The 14,114-nt window shown below is 37.9% G+C and overlaps 1 protein-coding gene across 1 annotated transcript in view; it reads right to left on the reverse strand.

The window, feature by feature from the left end:
* The window catches only part of Dach2 (dachshund family transcription factor 2), a 743,535-nt gene that overhangs the window by 311,350 nt on the left and 418,071 nt on the right, over positions 1–14,114 (reverse strand). The gene's annotated exons all lie outside the window — the stretch shown is intronic.

The following is a 14,114-nucleotide window of genomic DNA, read 5'->3' on the forward strand; positions in this document are numbered from 1 at the left end:
GTTCTCCCAGTATTAGATTGAACTTAGATTTAACCATGAAATGGTGTAGGCATTAGATATCAAATATATATAAAATTTTTGCGGACTTAGTTGAGCTATATATAGGTATTAAGAGGGGTTCAATCAGTCCATGTTAATATATAACCTGCCCTTTATATTTTCTTTTTATATTAATTATAGTTTATTCACTTTGTTTTTTATTTTTGTTTTTTATTTTTTATTTTATTTACTTTTTTAATATTAGTTACAGTTTATTGACTCTGTATCCCAGCTGTATCCCTCTCTCTTATTCCCTCCCAATTCCCACCCTCCTACCCTCATCTCCTCCTTGCCCCTTTCCAAATCCACTGATAAGGGAGGACCTCCTCCCCTTTCATCTGACCCTGGTTTATCAGGTATCTTCAGGACTGGCTGAAAAGTCATTCTCTGTGGCCTAGCAGGGCTGGTCCTCCCTCAGGAGCAGGGGGAGGTCAAAGAGCCAGCCATTGAGTTCATGCCAGAAATAGTCCCTGTTCCCCTTACTAGGGTACCCACTTGGATATTGAGCTACCATGGGCTACATCTGAGCAGGGGTTTTAGGTTATATCCATACATGGTCCTTGGTTGAAGAAACAGTCTCATAAGAGACCCCTGTGCCCAGATATATTTGGTCCTTGAGGAGCTCCTGTCCTCTCCAGGTCATATTAACTCCTTCTTCTTTCATAGGATTCCCTGCACCCCGCCGAAGGTTTGATTATGAGTCTCAGTATCTGCTTTGGTACACTGATAGGTAGAGTTTTTCAGAGGCCCTCTGTGGTAGGCTCCTGTCCTGTTACTTGTTTTCTCCTATGTCCAATGGACATCCCATTTGTCTTTCTAAGTGAGGATTGATCATTTTACCCCAGGTCCTCTTTCTTGTTTATCTTCTTTAGCTGTATAGATTTCAGTGTGTTTCCCATATCTTATAGGTCTATATAAGTGAGTGTATACCCTGTGTGCCTTCTGGGATACCTCACTCAGAATTATCTTTTCTAGGTTCCACCATTTGCCTGCAAATATCATGATTTCCTTGTTTTTAATTGCTGAGTAGTAGTCACTTTGTATCCCAGCTGTAGCCCTTCCTCATTTCCTCCCAACCCCACTCTCCCTTCCTCATCTGCTCCCATGCCCCTTTACAAGTCCACTGATAGGGGAGGTACTAGTCCCCTTCCATCTGACTCTAGCTTATCAGGTCTCATCAGGACTGACTGTCTTGTACTCCTCTGTGGCCTGGCAAGGCTGCTCGCCTTCCCCCCTCGGTAGCCAGCCACTGAGTTCATGTCAGAGTCCCTGTTCCCCATACTAGGGAACCCACTTGGATACTTAGCTGCCATGGGCTACATCTGAGCATGGGTTCTAGGTTATATCTATAAATGGACCTTGCTTGGAGTATCTGTCAGTCTCAGAAAAGACCCTTGTGTCCAGATTTATTGGTTCTGTTGCTCTCTTTGTTGAGCTCCTGTCCTCTCCAGGTCTTACACTTTAAACATGAAAGATTGGAAGATGTACAATAAGACAGTGAATTTTATTTTCAGAATGGAGCCAGAGGGGGAAATGACAATTAGTAATTGTTTGCAAAGCCTTGTAGAATGCAACCAAAACACAGTTTAGAAGGTTGGCTGCAATTTTGAACAAATTACTATGGCCTCACATGCCTAACAAAATTCCCACTTGCTAAGAAACTACATATTTACCTTGTACAACTTTGTGTAAACAAACTAATATGCATTAAACAATCTGGAAGTTCTAAAAATCTTATCAAATACTCCTATTTCATCCATTCTTAAACAATCATAAGTAAAAAAGATGCAACATATCAAGCCTATTTTTACCAACATTTGAAAATTGTGTTGTATTGAATATTTGTCCCACAAAATATATAAAAGACACTCTCTTTTTTCCAAAAAAGGGGGTGTTTGGAATGAAAACCAAGTTACCCAAAAGCTAAAGTACCCAGTACTAGGTACATTAGAGAAATCTGTTTACAGCATTACCTAAACAAATGCTCATTTAAATTCTTCCCACTTCTTTACTCTATATGTATAATAACTTCTCAAGTGACATTGATCAAATGAGGAAACTAAGGCAGAGACACTGAATTATGGAAACTTATGGAGTAACTATTATTGCAGTTTGGGTTTGGATTCAGGTATGCTAGATCTCATTTATATTCTTTGCTTTCTTTACATTTCTGGGGTCTGACAAAGGGTCTTATCCTATAGTCTAAGCTAACCTGAAGTTCCCTATGAACTCACATGGTGCCAGAAAGCTGTGCAACCTGGGGAGCTGGTCCAGAGCAAAAGTTAGGTGGAAACATATCCAAACACTAAAAATCTTGTCCTGAGACTGACAGGAGTAGGACTGCTTCCTCTATGCTCTGGGCCTGTATGTTCAAGCTCACATGTATCCTTGGAATCCGCACCTCTGCCACCGTAGAGGTTGTCCTGTAACCTGGTGGACAAATTTCAGGTAAAACTCACTCTTTTTTTTTTATAAGGGCATGATTAGCAAGCAACTGGAATTCCTCTTCATGCAAGTGAAGCATTCCCAGTACTTTGGGCCCCAGCCAATGACGTACACTCACTCCAAAAAAACCCTCCTCACTCCTCAAAGTTTAAATTGGAATTATTTTATACTAGAAGTTTACTGGATTACAGCAACAAAGCAATGAGTTGTATGCCTCTGAAACATAATATAGGTGTGATTTTTTAAGAAAAGGTTAACATTAAAAAGAAAGCTTTAAACAAATATACTTCACTGATTGATTCATTGAATTTTTCTTCTTATTATTATTAATTTTTACAATTTATTCATTTTTTACCCCAGATTAGCCCCTCTCTCACCTCCTTCTAGTCCCACCCTCCTTCCTACTTCTTCCCTTATCACTCTCCCCTAGTAGACTGATAAGAGAAGTCCTCATCCCCTTCTATCTGATCCTAGCTTATCAGGTCCCATCAGGATGGCCTGGATCCTCTTCCTCTGTGGGCCGACTAAGTCATCCCACCAGGGAGAAGTGATCAAGGAGGAAGCAACTGAGTTCATGTCAGAGACTGTCTCATCTAGATTTACTAGGGAAGCTAAATGGAGACTGAGCTGTTATGTGGGCTACATTTGAGCAGGGGCTCTAGGTTGTCTCTACATATGGTCTTTGGTTGATGCATCAGTTTTTGCAGACCCCTGGGCCTAGCTTTTTTTGGTTTTGTTAATCTCCTTCTGGGGCTACTGTTTCTTCTGTGTCATTCTATATCCCCGTTCATTTCCTTACTTTAACAGCTAATTATAATAAATTTTAGATATTGCTATTCTTGTATTGCAACTTTACACTAAGTTTCTATGAATAACAACAACAACAAAAATGCCTTAATGTTTTTTTTTTGTATGATGACCACGAAGTCTATATCATATTAGCATTTCTTTATATGGAGTTACCACTACTCTCAGAGCAGTATTATTTCCAGAATAGTTAGGGCTTGGGGAATTAATAGTCATTACCTCTAAAAATATGAAACCACAGTGACTTTTTCACTAACATTTCTGTGGAGAATATTCTAATGAATAAAGGCAACAGTATAAGTGTTTGAACTACAGACATCTCGTATTTCATAATGATTTAGCACAATTAATAAGTGCAAAAATAACTGATTTTTTCTTTTTTTTCTCAAAAATACCTAAGGAAATTAATTCTTTTTTGAAAGCAATAGGAAAATATGTCCAAAGAATATAATTAAACAAGATCATTCATAGATAAAAGAACCATAAACTCAAACATAAGCATGCAGTAAGAACACTGTCTAGAACTAGTGCATGATTCGGTGATTTATAATGTGGCACATTTTTTGGCTCCCCAGAATTCTGTCACAGTCTTATTAACAATAAATTCAGAAAGAGATCCACACATTTTTTCTTCTTGCAGCCAATAGCTTCATGTTGCTAAGGGGATACAGTAACTCAAAGAGAGCAAATGAAAGAAAGGCCATAAAGAAATTTATCTTTTTCTTAACCCCATTTTTCAGTCAGAATTCCAAACATTTTTGGTGATAATGTATTTGACCTCAAAACTGCTATAGCAAGAAATGAACAGCTGGGAGATAAATGAGAAAGATGAAATGGCCTAACAAAATGTTAGAAACACTATAGTATTTTGGTGTTGAGATAAGGAATTCAGTCTTTTGTGGATTTGCAAATTTTTGTAATTATTTCATATTGATACATTTATGCACTAAACCCATATGTTAGAAGAAAGTATTATAATTAACTAAATTCTGTTTTGTTAGTTTCTTTTCCCCCATTTGGTTTGTGTTTTTGTTTGCCATTTTGTTTTGGGTTTTTGATGCTTTTTAAAGGAGATGCTTCCAGGAAGATTATAATAACTTTTTCAAACAGTTGACATAAGTAATGGGCTGTACAAAGTCAAATGTATAATTTCAAGGTATTTTATACCTTCATTCCTTCAGTTGAAGATCCTAGTAATAAAAACTATTTATCTCTGTCAAATTACACTTCTTAATAAGTTATTATTAATGCACAATAATAATTTATGTATTTAAAACAATTGTTATATGTCACAGATAATGCTAATGTATTTTCTAAAAATATTTTTTTGCATTTTGTCTGATTAATAACAACCATTTACAATGCATAAGAGCTTTAACAAGGGCACATAAAATAACAAAGTTACATACAAGATGCATTTTGTTTTTAGAGTTCCAATATTGGCTACCGATATTTACACTGCAGCATTATTTTTCTGAAGCTGATTGTGAGTAGATTTGCTTCACCATCATCCACTATAAGTGTAAATTAAACATACGGAATATATGAGACATTATATTCTAATAGATCTTCATTATTTTTAAAGTTAGACTATTAGAAAAAACTTTCTGAATAATCTCTTAATCTAATTTTTCTTCAGTATAGGCTGTGTGCTTTAATTAGTGACATTCTCAGAAAGAAATATTTCCACATTTCTGAAATCTATCTAGCCCTTCCTTACAGGCTATACATTGAAGTTCTAAATTACAATGAAGTATTGACAACCTCCTCAAATCTGACTGTGCCTATTTTTATGCAGAATTTGTATACCTGCTCTTCAAATATCTAGTATCAAGCTAGAAAGAAAACTTTTGCCCACATGAAGTAGGACTCATTTTCATACTTCTGTTGCGTTGTCATTTTTACACAGAATACTTTTACCTCTGAGATGTATTTTTTTTCTTAAAATAAATTTTTTATTAATTACAAATTATTCATTTTGTATTCCAGCTGTAGCCCCTTCCTCATCCCCTCCCAATCCCACCCCCTGTCTTTCTTCATCTCCCATGCCCCTCCCCCAGTCCACTGATAGGGGAGGTCCTCCTCCCCTTCTCTCTGACCTTAGCCTATCAGGTCTCATCAGGACTGCTGCATTGTCTTTCTCTGTGGCCTGGTAAGGCTGTTCCTTCCTCAGGGGGAGGTGATCAAAAAGCCAGCAACTGAGAGAGACAAACCCTTTTCCCTTACTAGGAAACCCACTTGGAGACGGAGCTGCCATGGGCTACATCTGTGCAGGGGTTCTAGGTTATCTCTATGCCTGGTCCTTGTTTGGAGTATCAGTCTCAGAAACGACCTTTGGGCCAAGATGTAATTTTAACCTAAACAATGTTTAAAACATCACGTTAGATCTTAAATTGAAATTTTGATTGATTTTAACCACCAGAAGTGTTTCATTCTTTGAATTTTTGTAGAGTACTCTGCATAAACATATGAATAATTATTACTCTTCTAAGTTTTATTATGGTTGAATGTATGTTTCACCTCACAGAAAACAAAGGCTTTGATAACTGCTATTGAACACTTACTAATTATTACTCAATTTCGTGCTTTCAGAAAGACCTAGAATACTTTTTCAGTGGCACAATACTATTAGAATAATAATTAACTACTATTCTTTAAAACAAAGTATTCAAAGAGAGGGGACAAAGTTCTCAGAATATGGATATAGACATGGATAAAGTGTACTTACAAACAAAACATGGGATTTATTTATTTATTTATTTATTTATCTATCTATCTATTTATTTATTTATTTTGATCTGGTGCTTTCTCTGACAACTAGGAATAGTGCTTCTTCAAGATCCAGCTATACCACTCCTAGGCATATATCGAAAAGATGCTCAAGTACACAACAAGGATATTTGCTCAACCATATTGTAGCAGCTTTATTCGTAATAGAACCCGGAAACAACCCAGATGTCCATCAACGGAGGAATGGATACAGAAATTATGGTACTTTTACACAATGGAATACTACTCAGCAATTAAAAACACGAAATTTATTTTTAATTTAATTAATCATAATTTGTTTTGTTGCCACTAGCGTTTTTTTTAAATTTTTAAATTTTAAAATTTTTTAAATTTTTATTTTTTATATTAATTACAGTTTATTCACTTTATATCTCAGCTGTAGCCTCTTGCCTCATTCCCTCCCAATCCCACCTTCCGTCCTTCATCTCTTCTCATGACCCTTTCCAAGTCCCCTGATAGGAGAGGTCCTCCTCCCCTTCCATTTGACCCTAGCTTATCAGGTCTCATCAGGACTGGCTGCATTGTCCTCCTCTGTGGACTGGCGATGCTGCTTCCCACTCAGGGGGAGGTGATCAAAGAGCCAACCACTGAGTTCATGTCAGAGACAGTCCTTGCTCCCCTTCCTAGGGCACCCTCTTGGATATTGAACTGCCATGGGCTACATCTGAGCAGGGGTTCTAGGTTATCTAAAAAAGATCATCCTGAGTGAGGTATCCTAGAAACCGAAAAACACACATGGTATATACTCACTTATAAGTGGTATTAGACATATTATGTAGGATAAACATACTGAAATCTGTATGTCTAAGGAAGCTAAGCAAGAAGAACGACCTTGGTCATCCTCACTCAGAAAGACAAACGGGACAGACATTGGAAGAGGGAGTAAACAGGAAACAGGACAGGAGCCTACCACAGTGGGCCTCTGAAAGACTCTAATCAGCAGTGTAACAAAGCAAATGCTAAGGCTCATAACCAAACTTTGGGCAGAGTGCAGGGAATCTTATGAAAGAAGCGGGATATAGAAAGACCTGGAGGGGACAGGAGCTCCAAAAGGAGAGCAGCAGAATCAAGAAATCTGGGACCATGGGTTTTTTCTGAGACTGATACTCCAACCAAGGATCATTCATGGTTATAACGTAGAGCCGCTAACATTTTTAAGCAAACATGAGGATTACTTTATGCTCTTTATTCAATGACACACAAAATAAAAATGTATTGCTTTCCAAAAGCCTTAAAGTAACATTAAACAAAATTTTCATTTTTTAAAATATAGAATTTCAACAACTATTTGCCCCTCACTAACCACAGAGTGGCTCTAACTGATGAAAAGAAAAATTACGTTAAAATTATCAGCTATATATTATCAAAGTACAAGGTATTTTCTTCAAAGACCTATAGAGCTTGCAGACTGACCAGTTAGCATGTTTTCACTGACCTGCAGGGATTTTTTTTTTTTTTTTACCCAGTTAATAGCGTCTGAAGAATGCTTCCTTGGAATCTTGTCTCTGACACAAAAATGATTACCCCATTAACCAGTCTTCTATCACATATATCAGAGAATCCTATTTACTCACACACTTTAGGAACATTAAAACACAATAGAATGATTGTCTCAAGAAGAATAATTTAAAGACAGACTTTTTTTTTAAATCCCAAAAGGGTGTTGAGATCAAAAGCTAACTTTAATAGATGTTTGACTAAGGTTATACTCTTAGGAAATGGAACAGTGAAGATGAAAGAAAAGAAATAGGTTTTTGGCTTTTGATCTCAGCCAAATCCATTTGGCATTGTTTAGAATTTATATAATACTTCAGTTTTAGGTGATATCATGACTGAAATGAATTGGCTTTCTTCTTGAAACTTTAATAGCTATGTATTAGTTTGTCACTTAGCAGTTTAGTAAAACAATCCTTACCCTGTGATCTGAAGGTGTAATGTTAGTTATAAATAGTTTTTTTTTTCATTTTTCCAACATTTTAACATGATACCATGATATAATTATAAAACAAAACAAAAAAAATGAATTCTTATGAAATGTTTTTCACAGAAAACCAGGACTGGAGTCATTAATATATACAGTGACAAGGGTCTTCACTCTAACAACCATTATTTGGATGCACATTTTCCTTGAGCGAGAAGGATTTTATTGTTATGCTATAGTTGGCATTAGACAGAGCCACTATGTGAGAAAAACATCTCCAATTGAATACCACATGTTTTAACATAAAATGCACAAAATCATGTGAAAATGCAAGTTCAGTTGTGGCACTTTTACAATTAAGAAAGTGGTAATGGGATAGATTGGACCAATCACTACCAAACTTCAAAATTGTGTTCAAAATTATGTGGTTATCTTTTTGGATGGTAGGTTGTTTGTTTTAGTTTTTCTTTGTTCTTTTTTTCAAAGTTATGTTTTAAATATTATAATTCTAGAACAAAAATGGTTAGTTCAGTGAATTAGCTCATTCTGAAAACTACAGGAAACATTTACTGATGTTTCTAAATATATTACACAATATTTTTAAGATGATGGAAAAGAATTATAAAATTTTGTTTACTGAATGCTTGTGCAGAATGGTATGCCTCTCTAAATTAAGTTTTTTTTTCTAATGTTCCAATTATCACTATAAAGTTAAGGTACTTTGTCTTATTTCTGAAGTGCCCTAATAATTATCTTGGTGTGTAACTTCTCTTTTCATATGCAAGTTGTTAATAAGTATGTCTATCTTATGATGATTTGAAAAAATAGAAAAAAAAAGTTACAAAGTCACAGCTTCTCATCATTTATCAAAGTTCTTCTTTTGGTGGATATTTTCTAAACAAATCATTGCTACCAAGCTCAATATTAATAAGGTAGAATTTCCAAATTTATAGAATTGTTTTCAAAAGGAAATAGAAAAAGTCAAAAGAAAGATTATCTTAAATATCTGAATTTTATTAAAATATAGATCAGTGGTTATCACATCTCTTTGGCTTTTATAAAATAGGTTGTCAATAAAAAAATATTAGAAAGCCTTCCTATTGAAAATTGACAGCTACCCAGAACTGGTAATTCCCCCAGCTCTACTTTTCTTTGAAAACCATTGATGAGGGTATCCTTTTTCTTTGTCTTATGTTCTGTCCTTGTCAAAAGATTACTTAGTGTCATTTAGTAATCTTACATGGTTCCAACTTTTCAGTCCCTGATTATAACTCACACTGAAGACCTTCTCAACCACAAACAGAAGGCAGAGTAGAGAAAATAATAAGAACATTATGCTATATATAAATAGCATATTTATACATTATTTATTCTCTGGAATAAATAAAAATTAAATGTACTGAGGTTAGACAGCTCAGAACACTTAGAATACTTTTTAATTATTTTTTTTATTTTTATATTAATTACAGTTTACTTACTTTGTATCCCAGCTGTAGAACCCTTCCTCCTCCTCTGCCAATTCCACCTTCCCTCCCTCAACTCCTCCTATATCCCTCTCCAAGTCCACTGATAATGGAATCCCCTTCCATCTGACCCTAGCTTATCAGGTTTCATCAGGACTAGGTGCAATGTCCTCCCCTGTGGCTTGGCAAGGCAGGGGTTCTAGGGTATATCCATGAATAGTCCTGGGTTGGAGTATCAGTCTCAATAAAAATCCCTGTGCCCAGATATTTGGGTTTCATGGCTATGTTTGTGAAGCTCCTGTCCTCTGCTGGTCTTACTATCTCTCCCTTCTATCCTGAGATTCCCTACACAATACCCAAAGTTTGTTTATGAGTCTCAAAAGCAACAAGTCAAGTAATCCAATTAAAAATGGGGTACAGAGCTAAATAGAGTATTTTCTGTAGAGGAATATAAAATGACAGAGAAATACTTAAAGTAATGCTCAACATCCATAGTCTTCTGGGAGATGCAAATGGAATACTACTCAGCAATTAAAGACAAGGAAATCATGAAATTTGCAGACAAATGGTGGAACTTAGAAAAAATCATTCTGAGTGAGGTATCCCAGAAGGAGAAAGACACACATGGTATTTATTCACTTATAAAGACCTATAAGATATGTTAAACATAATAAAATCTATACACCTAAAGAAGAAACAACCTCGGAAGCTGCTACAGAGGGCCTCTGAAAGCCAGAAGAAAACAGGAAACAACCTTGGAACCTGTCACAGAGGGCCTCTGAAAGCCTCTGCAGTATAGACTGTCAAAGCAGATGCTGAGCCTGATGGACAACTGATGGGCAGAGTGAATGGAATTTTATGTAAGAAGGGGGAAATAGTAAGAGCTGGAGGGGACGGAAACTCCACAAGCAGAGCAACAGAACAAGATAATTTGAACACAGGGAACTTCCCAGAGACTCATACTCCAACCAAGGACTATTTGTGGAGATAACCGAGAACCCCTGCACAGATGTAGCCCATGGCAGTTCAGTGTCCACGTGGGTTACATAGTAATGGAAAGAGGGACTGCCTCTGACATAATCTGATTGGCCTGCTCTTTGATCACCTCCCCCTGAGGGGGGAGCAGCCTTACCAGGCCACGGTAGAGGACAATGCAACCACTTTTGATGAGAACTGATAGACTAAGATCAGAAAGGAGAGGAGAACCTCTCCTATCAGTGGACTTGGGGAGTGGCATGCATGCAGAAAGGAGAGGGAGGGTGGGATCGGGAGGGGAAGAGGGAGAGGTTTATGGGGGGATACAAAATGAATAAAGTGTAATTAATAAAAAAAATTTAAAAAAGATTAATTATGTAAAACATAAACAGGCATGTCTCATTAGTATGCAAATTTTCTTTCATATTTAATAAATGGTAAACTTACATGTATAAAAAAAGATAAAAAGCTCTGTAAGGGGAAACAAAATATAACAAGGTTAAAAATTTTCTAGAGGATGGGATTTGTGTCCTAGGCCTGGCACAGGTCTGCTGGGTTCCCTGGTTGTTCTGGCCTTGTCCTTCCAGACCCAGACTGCTGAGCAGCAGGCAAAAGTCCTCCAAGCCTAAAACTGCTCCAGTGTGCCACAGGCCTCCTTTGGGTGGAGGACAATAGAATTGGGGTTAGGTGCCTATCTCAGCTCCACTGGGTTCTCTGTCTGTGCTGGGCTCACTGTCTCTGTCCTATGTAAGCCAGGCTGATGGAGCACTGGCAGAGAGCTCTCCATGCCTAGAGCTGCTCCAGTGACCCATAGGTTTCCCTTAGATGGTAGAGAAGGAAATCTGGTTCTCAAGCCTAGCTGAGCTCAGTTGTGTTCACTTTCTGTGCTGTGCTTACTGAATCTAACCAGGGTGAGCCAGGCCTATTCCAGATGGGGAGTAGGCAGAATGGAGCCATTCTTCCCCCACATTACCAGAGTGCAACCCCTCCACTGCAGGGTGAGAGTGACACCACTAGCTGCTGCAACCAGGAAGGTGTCCCCAGGATTTTGAGTGTGGTCTCCCAGGTTTGGAACCAGGAGCTTCTAGTACCCAGAATGTGTCACAGGACTGTGAGAGTGGGCACCAGATTTGTAGTCTCACCCACAGTACAGGAAGGTATTCACTCCACAGGCAGTGAGAGTGAGAGCCCAGGGTCAGAGTTGCCAGGCTCTAGTTCCAGGAAGATAGCCACGGAAAGTGGGATTGGGTGGTGGGTGGCCTAAGGCTGCAGGGTCAGAACTGCATATGTCCAGCTGCTTCCTGTCCCAGGAAGGTATCCACAGGTGGTGGGATTAGGCAGGTGGCCTATGGCTGAGGCAGTGCCTCCATGAGTCTGGGAACTTTTCCTGGTATTAGCCTGAAGATGGACCTTTGATTACCCACAGGGATTCTTATCTCTCTTGAGAAACAGACATCGGAGTTTCGGGGTTCACAGTACAGCCTCTTGGTCATGCTGCTCTCACTGCTGAGCTGCTGTTAAGATACCCTGTGTAGTCATGGCCACCATCTTGTATCCCACTCTGTTTATTTGTTTATTGCAATTTATTCTCTTTATACCTCAACTGTAGCCCACCCCTTGACTTTTCCCAATACCACCCACTCACCTTCTTCTCTCCCCTCCCCAATCCACTGATAGGGAAAGACCTCCTCCCCTTCTATCTCAACCTAGACTTTCAGGTCTTATCATGACTGGCTGCATCATCTTTCTCTGTGGCTTGGCATGGCTACACCACCCAGGGGGAGATTATCAAATAGTCAGCCACTGAGTACATGTCAGAGAGAGCCCATGTTCCCCTTACTAGGACACCCATTTGGAAACTGAGTAGCCTATGGACTTCTTCTGGACTGGGGTTCTAGGTTCTTTCCAAACATGGTCCTTGGTTGGAGTATCAGTCTCTGCAAGCTGTACTCTGCCCAGTTTTTTTTTCCTCTGACTATCTCCTTGTGGAGGTCCTGTCCCCTCCTAGACAGAATCTGGAAACAAGCCAGGAATAGAGACAGAAATTGTGGTACAGTTACACAATGGGATATTACTCAGCAATTAAAAACAAGGAACTCATGAAATGTGCAGGCAAATGGATGGAACTAGCAAAGATTACCCTGAGTGAGGTAACCCAAAAGTGGAAAGACACACATGGTGCATATTCACGTATAAGTGCGTACTGGTCATATAATATAAACATACTAAAATCAATAGTCCTAAAGAAGCTAAACAACAAGGAAGACCCTAGCGAAGAGGCTTAATCTTCATTCAGAAAGGCAAACAAGATAGTTATCAGAAATAGAAGACAGGGAATAGGACAGGAGCCTCCCACAGAGGGCCTATGAAAGACTCTACCAGTCAGAGTAACAAAGTAAATGCTGAGACTCGTAGCCAAACTTTGGACAGAGGTTAGGAAACCTTATGGAAGAAGAGGAGATAGAAAGCAAAAATTTTCTAATAAGATTTTGTCACTATATAGATAATTAAAATGTGACAAATGAGTTAATACAGATATTACCAACATTTTGTGAAAACGAACTTGTATCAATGTTTGTAGAAATAAAATTTTATTCTAAAGAACTTTCAACATATAACTGAATGTTGTTTCTTCATAACAGTGAGCTTACAAAGGTCAGAATAAAGAATGGAATGGCAATAATATTTGCTCTCAAATACTGAATTCATCGTTGTATCAGTCAGCCTCTGTTTATTGTAACAAAATATCCAAGATAGTTAGCTTCTCAAAAGAAATATTTATGTCATGGTTTTGGAGGTCCCAAGTCCATGATGACTGTTCCCATTGCTTAGGACCTATGTTGAAGTATCGTATTAAGGCAGAAGCAGATGTAATAGCAAAACCAATTAGACTGCCAAGTAGGAAATAATAAAGAAGTGACCATGTTCTCCAAATCAATTTAGAAAGTAAACCTCCCATATTTTAATAGCACCCACATTTTAAAGATTCTGAAACCTTCATTATCACGAAATTATGGGGTCAAAACTTTAACACATAGACTTTATTCTATATGCAATATCAAAATTTGAAAGTCATTCTCTGTAAGTTTGATCTTCTGTAAGTTCTCAGTGTTCAATTTATTTTATTTTATTTTATTTTATTTTTCTTTTTAGTTACATTTTGTTAACTCTGTGTCCCAGCTGTATCCCGCTCCCTCATTCCCTCCCCAACCCCACACTCCCTCCCTGGTCTCCTCCCTGGTCTCCTCCCTGCCCCTTTCCAAGTCCCCTGATAGGGGAGGACCTCCTCCCCTTTCATCTGACCCTGTTTTATCAGGTATCTTCAGGGCTGGCTGCAAAGTCCTCCTCTGTGGCCTAACAGACTGCTCCTCCCCTGGGGGGGGGGTGCTCAGTGTTCAATTTATAAACATTTTAGAGCATGTAGTTCTGCTGTGAGGCTTAACGCAGATCACAAATGAAACTTTTACATATACTGAATAGTTAAATAGATATTTAGATTATTATTTGTGAAGGCAGTAGAAGTATAACATTTGAATTATGATGTTCAGATCTTATAAAGATAGAATGGTGATATAGACGTAAGTTAATGTTTTTTTTCTTTTCCATCTATTTTTTACAAAGAGCTTTGTCAGAACTCTAGTTCTTACACACACACACACACACACACACACACA

The sequence above is a fragment of the Psammomys obesus genome, unplaced genomic scaffold (genome assembly GCF_907164565.1).
Source record: "Psammomys obesus unplaced genomic scaffold, mPsaObe1.curated_primary_1811, whole genome shotgun sequence".
NCBI classification, from domain to species: Eukaryota; Metazoa; Chordata; class Mammalia; order Rodentia; family Muridae; genus Psammomys; species Psammomys obesus.